Below are 10,154 nucleotides of genomic sequence, written 5' to 3' on the forward strand. Positions count from 1 at the left end.
AGCCTTGACCACATTCATGGGAGCTGAGACGGTTCTAAAAGAGTGAACAGAACTAATAGGAGCAGCTATTACACATGAACTTTTCTGTTGAGAGCTCGCCCTGGTCTTTGACTCATTCTTCTCTTTAATTGAATGGGAGAGTAGTGGGAGTGGCCGCCGCTCCTACCCTGTTCCTTCCCAGGGAGCCTATCTCCTGGTCCACTCATGGGAGCCTCAGAAGGTGCAGCAGGCAGCCCATCACTCAAGCAGAGGCAGCCCGAGTGACTTCACTGCAGAGGGGCCAGGAAATGGGTGGTCAGGGGCCCCGGGGAGGGAGGGCATCTGCCCTCTTAATGCAGATGAGGTCTCCAAACCTCTCCCATGGGACTGGCCCGTGGCTGAGGACAAGGCTCTCTGAACTCTGGAGTTAGTTGGCTTTTTAGTTCCAGGCTTGGCACAAAGATTTATGTTCCTGGTGTGACCATACTCACCATCCATCACGATTAGTTACAATAAAATCTCTCTTCGTGTTTTTAAAAGCCCTTCGAGTTACATTCCATTATGCAGTTAACATATCGCAGATGGTCAGGCCATTGTTCAACCAAGGAACCATTTTTTGATCTCTGAAAAGGAGAGCAGGGAACCAGCACTTGACCTCCCCAGAGGCCCTGGAAACCCTGAGCTGGAGTAGAGGAGAGAGAACAAAGGAGGGGGGCCCCAGCTCACCCCCAAGGACTCGGTAGTCGGGCTGAAATGAGTGGCTGAACAAAGCAGAAGGGCTTGGGTTACCAGCCTTTTTCTTGAGGGAACTTAACCTGGATGCCCTCTGGTCTCTAGAATATCCAGTCTGTCTTCTCTGAAACAGCTCAGCGCTGCCTCTAAGGCAGGCACTCTCCCAGCCTGGTTCGTATCCGACTCATTCAGTTCACATGGGATCAAAGCCCCTGCAGGGAACTCAGGCAATGAGAAGTGAAGGGACAGTTATAAGCTGTTCCCCTTCCCAAACTGCTCCCTACCTCCTCCCATCTCTGCCCACCCTGCTTTCAATAAATGGCATGAGCTGCCAGCCCAGGGCTTGAGGGAGATTTTGTTCTGCTCCCAGATAGTCCCATACTTCAGGAAGGTTCAGGGGTCCTGTTCCCCACCTGAGACTTGCCATGTGTCCCGTGGGAGGAGTATGCAACTGGTCCCTGACATTGACTTGGCCACGTGACTTGCTTTAGCCAATGACACGTGAGAGGACGTGAGGTAGGCAGAAGCTGTCCGCATCATTGCGTGTTTCTGCTTGTTTTCTTCCTTTTTTTCCTAATCTACCCAGAAGACAGGCTGTTCCTTCAGGCGGGATGCTGAAAATAGATGCGTTTGAAGAAGATTCAGGAACCCACAGTGACCTTTAGTTGACATGGGACCTAAGTGAGAAATAAAACTGTTTTTAAGTTACTGTGTTTGTTACCACAGTGTAACTGAGTAAAATCGGAAGAATTCAGGCCCCAAATTGAGGGGTCGTCCTTAATTGCCTTCTTTCCCTCAGCCTCACATCCATCTGCATGAAGTCCTGCCATCTCTACCATCAACTCTGTCTCAAGCCTACCCACTTTTCTCCATCCCTACCACCACCATCTCCATCCTCTGCCTCTTGGACCACCCAGCACTCTGCTCCCAGTCTGCATTTTTGCTCTTCTCCCATCCTTTCTCCACTCAGCAGCTAGGCTGTTTTTCAAGCAATGAAAATCAACTGATGCCTCTCCCAGGCTTAAACCAGCTTCCAAGAGTTCTCATAGTTTTTACAAGAAAAGTCTAACTCCTTGCCCCGCCCACAAGCTCCGCAGCACAGTCTCTTCATGTCTCTCCACTGCAGCTCAGACTTCTCTGCTCTTTCTTCCTCAAATATGCCCATTCTTTTGCCATCCCCAGATCTCTGCCTGGGATGTTCTTCCCCAGATCTTGCTGCTTCTCCAGGAATCAGTACAAACGTCGCCTGCCTTAGAGGACTTCCCTGACCAAGTCCCCCTACTTCCAACTCTATTTCAGTGCAAAGGTGGCTCTCATCCGTTTATAATTATCTCGTTTGTTGGTTTATTTGCTTTCTCTCTGCCCCCTACACTCCAAAATAGAATGTAAACCCCATGAGAGAAGGGACAATCATCTTCTCTGATTCATCCCCAGGGCCTGGCCCATAGGTGCTTGATAAATATTTATTGAATAATGTCTAAATAAATGGAATGACTTTAGTCAACCTTCTCATCGTATGGGTGAAGGAATTAGGACCCGATTCCCAGGGAGTTTGTGCCTGGCCAGGACCCCCTCTGTCCCCCAGTTAGCTGATGGCATCACTTGTAGAAGAACCTGGATCTCCCGACCTCATCCACTCCCGACCCCATCCAATCAACGCTGTCGTCTCTATGTCATACCTCCTCTCCTCCTTCTAAAGCTCTTTAGTCTCCTTTCCTCCCTTGTTTCTGTGTGTAACTTCCACTGAGACCAGAAACTTCTTCCCTATGTTTAATATATAGCCCTCAAGCAGCAGCTTATATCCTGATGAACTCAACCACTGACCTGTTAACAGTCTGGCAAAGGAAATGGCCATAGCTCCATTCCTATCCTGTAAAAGGATGGTATTAATAACAGCTAATTTCTTTGAGCACTTGCAAGTGTTAACTCATTTAATCTTCTCAGCAACCTATAAGGTAGAGGCTATTGTTATCTTCATGTTTTGGTGAAGACTCGGAAGCACAGACTGGTTACCTAACTAACCCAAGGTCACACAGCTAGTGAGTGATGGGCCTAGGATTTGAGCCCAGGCAGCCTGGCTCTAGAGCCTGGGCACTTACCTACTGTGCCATCCTGACCAGATCAGTGGCTTGTGGGGCTCTCCCAAGTCACATTTAATCAGAAAGAACACCATCAGTTAGTACACCTTCGAAGAAAATGTACACATTTTCAAAATCCAACCACACTTCTTCCTTCCCGTCTCAAGGTTCCTGCAGTATTGGAGGGGGGGGGGACATAGACTCTGAAGGCAGAAAAGCTGGCTCAGCTGTCATTTACTGAGTACTGATTTCGTTCCAGGCACAGAGCCATGGACTTAGCACGTGTTACCTCATTTGACAGATAAGGAAACGGAGGCTTAGGAAGGCTGAGCACGTTGTATAAACTCACAGGCAGAGAGAGAACATTCCAGCTCAGGCAATTTGACTAAAGGACTGTGCTCAAGACACTTAGTCCCCCTGAGTTGCAGGGAACCCTATCTACACGATGATACAAACCACATAAGCTCACGAAACACCCAGAGCGCTGTGTGGCACCTAGTAGGCCATGAGACAGTAGCTAAAAAATAGCAAGGAGGCTCCCCCACCACGGGGCACAATTGCTCATTAGAAATAACTGCCTCGGCTCAACTCTCATGCAGCCGGGGATTTCCAGAGACTCCTGAGAAAAGTATTGATCCACTAACGACCCACCTAAATCGCTAGAAAGCCATCTGCAAACAAAACGCACTTGAGAAATCAGTTGTCACCAGCTCCTTAACCTTCATGGCCGGTGGGGTCAGACGGCAAACTTCATTCCCTAATGTTGTGGTCCCCCCCGCCCCCGCCGCCACACTTCCTGAGCCTCTGAGCTGGCTGGTTAACAGCTTCAGGGACAGGCAGCTAACCTTTCCAGACCCTCTACCTCCCAGCTAAAAAGGAATCGAGCCCAAGGCGACCCCAGAGAGCTCCAAATCAGATTCATTTTCTCCAAGTCCTAATAAATGAGAAGGAGGCAGAGTATTTCATCTCCCGCTTATCAATTGCACGATCCATCCTGGGGATGTGGCCGTGAGGCTGGGAGTACGAGAGAGCCATCTCATTAGGTGGCGAATTCATCATACTTTCTATCTCCACTCGAAGTGCCTTCTCAGCCCACCCCCGCCTTGTCTCCCTGTCACTATGATCTAATCAATGGCACATCCGCTGGTCAAGACACAGGAAGTGGACTTAAAGGGCCCCATTTGAAAAACACCAGGGGGGCCCTCCTTGAAGGCCCTACTTTATTCTCATTACAGATCTGGAACTCTGGCTGTGCCAGGCTCCTGGTTGGAAGCTGGCAGAGGGACTTTAGACCCCACACATCAGATATCAGGGATCTTTGTCAGCTGAGAAGAGCAAGATGGTGTCCCTGAGTAGACCACAGTCATCTCCCAAATTCCAGAGTGCCGCCATCTTCCCAGGACTCCAGTTGGGTCCTCCCTGCTCTGGGACAGACTGGGTTTCTGAAGGACCCTTTGAGGACTCCAAGTGGCTCTAGGAGCGAATTCCATCAGAGCCCAGAAACAGGCTTTGTCAGAATCACAAGCCTTTCAGAAGGCAAAAGCCATACATAATTGGTCATTCAAAGAGACAAGGACTGCTGCGGCTCCGACCATCTGCCCTGCAGAGAGTAGGACAGAGGGGATGCCCCTGAAGAATCAAGAGTAGCAGAACCTACCATAGACCTGGATTCAAGGCCAGATTGGGATATCTCTCTGCAAACCAAAGCCTGATCTTCATGGAGGAGAAAACTGTCACTCAGTCTAACCTTGACCAAAAGGCAGTGGCCAAGAGAAGGTTTGTAAAAGCCCACAAAGGAGAAAATATATGTCTGTATCTATTTTTAAAGAGTTTTAAAGCAAATAGGAACTAGTTGTTCCTCTCAAGTGAGATGAAAGAGAGCTCTAATTGGCTATCGTCCTGGCCCACAATTTATTCCTTGAACATTCCTGCTCCCTACACTTGGGGGTAGTTTCCCAGCTGTGTCCACAGTGCAAGCCTTCCACATACCCCCTCAAGAGCATTTTGAGAGCCCTGGTCAGCTCAAACAGGAAAAAATCAATCCTTGAAACAGAGATATGCAGTTACCATCTGAACGTTGCTCAGTATTGTCTTGGACAGGAAATTAAGGGGGTTCTTAAAAGCCTTTGGACAGATAGGCAACCAAACACAGGCAACCGAAGGAAACCATAGATAAATTGGGCTTCACCAAAATTAAAAATGTTTGTGTTTCAAAAGATAGACTCAAGAAGGTGAAAGATAACCTACAGAATGAGAGAATATTTGTAAGTCAGTATCTGATAAAAGACTAGTATCCAGAATATATAAAGAACATGTAACTCAACAATAAAACCAGAAATAACTCAATTAAAAGGTGAGCAAAGGATCTGAGTAGTCATTTTTCCAAAGATAATATGCAAATGGAGAATAAGTACATGAAAACATGCTCAACAGTGTTAGTTTTTAGGGAAAAGTAAATCAAAACTACAAAGAGATACCACTTCATACCTGTTGGGACAGCTGTCATCAAAAAGAGGATGATAAGATGTGAGGTGTGAAGAAATGGAATGGTGAAGATGTGGAGAAACTGGAATCCTCATACACTTCTTATGGGAGTGTAAAAATGGTGTAGTTCCTTTGGAAAACAGTTTGGCAGTTCCTCAAAAAGTGAAACATAGAGTTAATATATGAACAGCAATTCCACTCCTGGATTTATATGCAGGAGAACTTGAAACACATCCACACAAAAACTTGCACACAAATGTTCATAACATCATTTATTCATAAGAGCCCCAAAGTGGAAGCAACTAAAATATCTATGAATTAATGAATAAATAAACAAAATGCAGTCTATCTATACAATGCAATATTATTCAACCATAAAAAGGAATGAAGTACTGATATACACTACAACATGGATGAACCTTGAAAACATGATGCTAAGCAAAAGACACCTAACACAAAGTCCACATACCATATAATTCCATTTATATGAAATGTCCAGGATAGGTAAATCCATAGAGACCAAAAATTGGTTAGTTGTTGCCAGAGGCTGGGGAAAGGGGAGAGAGGATGTGACTTCTAATGGGTATGGGGTTTCTTTTTGGACTAATGAAAACATTCTATTATATTGTGGTGATAGTTGCATGACTTTGAGAATGTAAAAAAGATCACTGGTACACTTTAACAGGGTGAATTTAATGGTATGTGAATTATAACTCAATTAAAGAAAAACTCTTCGGCAGTGATTTCAAGGATTAGAGACTTAAGTTAGAGAAGGGTGCATTTGCTAATTTAGGAGATCCAAAGAAAGCGATGGGAGTTACTGTAAAAGCTTAAGCAGGGGCGTGGCACTGACCAGAGCTGAGGGTGGGGACGTCTGCTGTGGACGGAAGGGGAGAGATGGAGCAAGAGGCTCAGCCAGGCTGCTACTGGCTTCCCAGGCAAGTGGTCCGGTCACAAATGAGTCAGACTTGCATCTTTAAAGACCAAGGAAGCGCCTTCTGCTTCCAGTTAACGCAAACCCCAGTGAGCTTAAGGAAGATGAGCAAGTCCTTCTGTGAACTTTAAAGCCTCAGGCACTGAGGATCCCCTGAGAGCATCAGTTTCGGCCATGACACACACTAAGACCTGGAAATTAGGCACCATGGTGATCGGCCCGGTTTTGACTTTACAGGTTGTAGGACCTTGGGCAAGTCAGACAACTGTTTTGGATCTCAACCTCCTTCCTTGAAAGTGAAGAAATTGGGACAGTTGTTTTCCAAGATCCTTCTAGCTCTAGAATTCCAGGATTCCGTAACAGAATTCCCAGAGGGAATGACACTTTTCCTGTTTCCTGAAGTCTCACTTTCTGAATCAGCCTATCATCATGAATCATATTGTGTGAGTTCCATCGTATTCCTTTTTCCTACTCAAACTGGGCTGGAGGTTTGTCCAGGCCAGAGTCGTGAATCCCCCACAGGACCAGGCAGGAACTGAAACTCTTGGTAGTTTTTCAATGAATGCCTATTGGCATTAAGTTGAAATGTTCTTCAGGATTTAGTCTAGTGATCTGGTTGATATCTCTGTGCAGTTGTGGAGAGCCTGGCTGCTCTGTAGGTTGAGAATTAGGAAGTATTAGCAGGGGGATCTGAGACTGGACCCCAATATTTCTGAACTCTTGGTAGTTCCAAGGGTGGATGCTGGGATTGTCCTTGGGAGTAACTCCCACTTTGGGAGGGACCACTTGGTGGGTGAGTTTACTCATGTAGAGATTAGGTAAGACCCTCCTGTGCTGTGGGAATGGAGTCACCCAGAGACACGTGCTTCAGAAGAAATACTAAGACGTCTGCTTCTTCATATCAAAGGCTGGCCTCATGAAGAACTGGGCTTACTTCTACAGATAGTTATGATATTAACCAATTAAAAAAAAACCTTTCTCTTAAAAGGGGTCGGCAGTGGGGCCTTTGGGCTGGAGATGGGGAGAGAGAGAACCATTAGAAAGGAGCTCCTTGCCTGGGAAGAAAATCTAGCACCTACAATATGGCCGCAAGGTGGAGGGTAAAGGGTAAAGGTGGGGGGTACAGCCCCCTGGGGAAGTTGAGAGACTGCTGGCTTCCAGGTGCAGAGAATCCGTGTTTCAGCGTTGTATCTGCCTTCTTAGGGTTGGTCCCTGCAGTTATCATCAACCTTGAGGCAACCCTTGTTCAGCATTGCTGTGCTATCTCTACTTTCTTATGAGGAACTACAGGATGGATCCTTGTCTTCCTTTGTGTGCAGGAAACTAAATGAAGGTGTGTTTCCCCACGATGGCTCTACTCGTGGCAGGAGAAGATGTAGCCCTGGGACTTCAGGAGGTGCCCGGGGGCAAAGCAAGAGGCATCCAGAGTGGAGTGGAGGTGGGGCAGGTGAAGCAGCCATCCACCATACATACTCTAGAGGAAACAGGGAGCTGAGAGGACTGCCTATCCTGGTAGCTGCTGGTGCTACAGAAGACAGCCTACCCTGGCTCACTCCTTAGACCCACAGCTGTGGCAGGGCCACCTCCTGTAACTGGCCTTCAAACAGAAGGCAAAGGCAATCAGAGCTACTTAGGAGCAAACAGATGACCAGAGCTGGGGAGTCCAACCTTCCTGCCGTCCTAGTTTCACTGGCCACAGCTCCAAGCCTGGACCTCCCGCAGGCAGCAGGAAACAGCATCCCTAGTGTCCGGGTCCCAAGGTACCCTGCTAAGGAGCCACGGTGCACCTCTGGTTGTCACTTGGGAGCACGGCCAAAGCCAATGATGTCACATTTGAAGATGGACTCTGGCAAGCCTGGCTAACCAGACACCCTCAGCCTGAACCTCCATGGTGGAGCTTTACTTTCACTCTAAGTGCCACATCAGTCCTCAAAGATTCTGCACGGATCCGTCACTTGGCAGAGTCTTAAGAACATCTCAGAATGTTAGGAGCCCAGTTAAAGGCTGAGTTCCAATAAAGACACTGAGTTTATAGTTGAGCTTTATGTGTTCACAGGAAAACTTCTGGATAAAGTCATATAATTGTGCTGTCATTTAAAGAGCATGGAAAAGAATATGAAAGAAAGAATATATGTATCACTTAGCTGTATAGCAGAAATTAACACAACATTGTAAATAAACTATATTTTGATTTAAAAAGAGGGAAAAAAGGATTGAGAATTGGGATCGACTACTAACAGGCAGGGTTTTTTTTTCTGTAGGAGGGAGCAGTGATGGAATCAGATAGTGTTCTAGAATAAGACAATGATGATGGTTGCACAATATAGTAAATATACTCAAAATTACTGAATTATACACTTTAACATGGTTTATAAGGTGAATTTTATGCTATGTGACTTTTATCTCAATTTGTAAAAAAGAATGAAAACTCAATTCTAAACTCCCCCCCCCCAAAAGAAAAGAATAAAATAAAGAGCATGTCGAAGAGTCTAACTCCAAATACAGTAAACAAAACAGCAGCACAATGACTAGATGAAGCCATGATTCAGGATGTGGCTTGTGGGAATGAGGCATCCTTGTCTGTGTGATTTCAGGGGTACCCCACCCCGAACATCTTCCTCACTGAATTTTGAACTTGTGCCCTCAACAATGTATTTCTCTGGGCCGACCCCTCCCTGTGTTTAAACAACAAATACTCCCAGGAGGTCTAACTCTCTCATTAGTGTAAATGAGTACTTTGGTGGGGAAGAGGGACTGTCAGAAGGGGCATTTGGAAAGGGGCAGAAGACACAGAAAGAATAAGCTAAAAGACCAAATTCAGCCATATCAGGGTTTTGCTAAGGGCTGCTTTCATGACAGAGCCAAGCTGAATGCATTTTTCCCATTTGTGGGGAGAACAACTATGGCTTCATTCTCCTGTGGCAAGGAATGAGTCAAAAAGAAATTGGGACCACAGTAAGATACCACTTCGTACCCACTAGGATGGCTAATATAAAAAAACAAGGACAAAAACAAAAACAAAAATAACAGAAAACAACGTGTTGGCACGGATGTGGAAGAATTGGAATCCTGTTTGTTGCTGGTGGGAATGTAAATGGTGCAGCTGCTGTGCAAAACAGTATGCCGATTCCTCAAAGAGTTAGAACTACAATATGATCCAGCAATTCCTCTTAGGGGTATATACTCAGAATAATTGAAAGCAGGGACTGGAACAGATATTCGTACACACATGTTCACAGCAACATTATTCACAATAGCTGAAATGTGGAAACAACTCAAATGTCCATCAATGGATGAGTGGATAAACAAAACATTATTCAGCCTTAAAAGGGAAGCAAATTCTGACACAGGCCACAACACGGAGGAAGCTTGAGGACATTATACTAAGTGAAATAAGTCAGTCATCGAAAGATAAATACTATATGATTCCACTTATGTGAGATACTTAGAATAGTTGAATTCATAGAGACAGAAAGTAGAACAGTGGTATCAAAGCCCAGGGGATGGGGGAGGATAGGGAGTTACTGCTTGATGCGCACAGAGTTTCAGTATAAGAAGATTAAAAAGTTCTGAAGATGGACAGTAGCAATGGTTGTACATCATTGTGAATGTACTTAATGCTACAGAACTGTATACTTAAAAATGGTTAAACTGGTAAATTTTATGTTATGTATGTTTTTCCACAAAAAAAAAAATTTTTTTTAAAGAAAAGAAAAGGAATTCGGTAACTGGAAAGTAAGCTTCCCTTTCTTTTCCTCTAAGAATACAGTTATGATCAGAATTCAGATGACAGCAGAAGATGTGTCAGTTGGGATTATGCTAGGTAACAAACACTCCCTAAGTTTCTCATTCATGGTCCATATCCATCATGGGTTACCAGGGGGGCTCTGCCCATCATAATTCTGGGATGCCAGCTGACACAGCAGCACATGCCCGAGGGAAAGGAT

This window comes from Hippopotamus amphibius, chromosome 16, assembly GCF_030028045.1.
Source record: "Hippopotamus amphibius kiboko isolate mHipAmp2 chromosome 16, mHipAmp2.hap2, whole genome shotgun sequence".
NCBI classification, from domain to species: Eukaryota; Metazoa; Chordata; class Mammalia; order Artiodactyla; family Hippopotamidae; genus Hippopotamus; species Hippopotamus amphibius.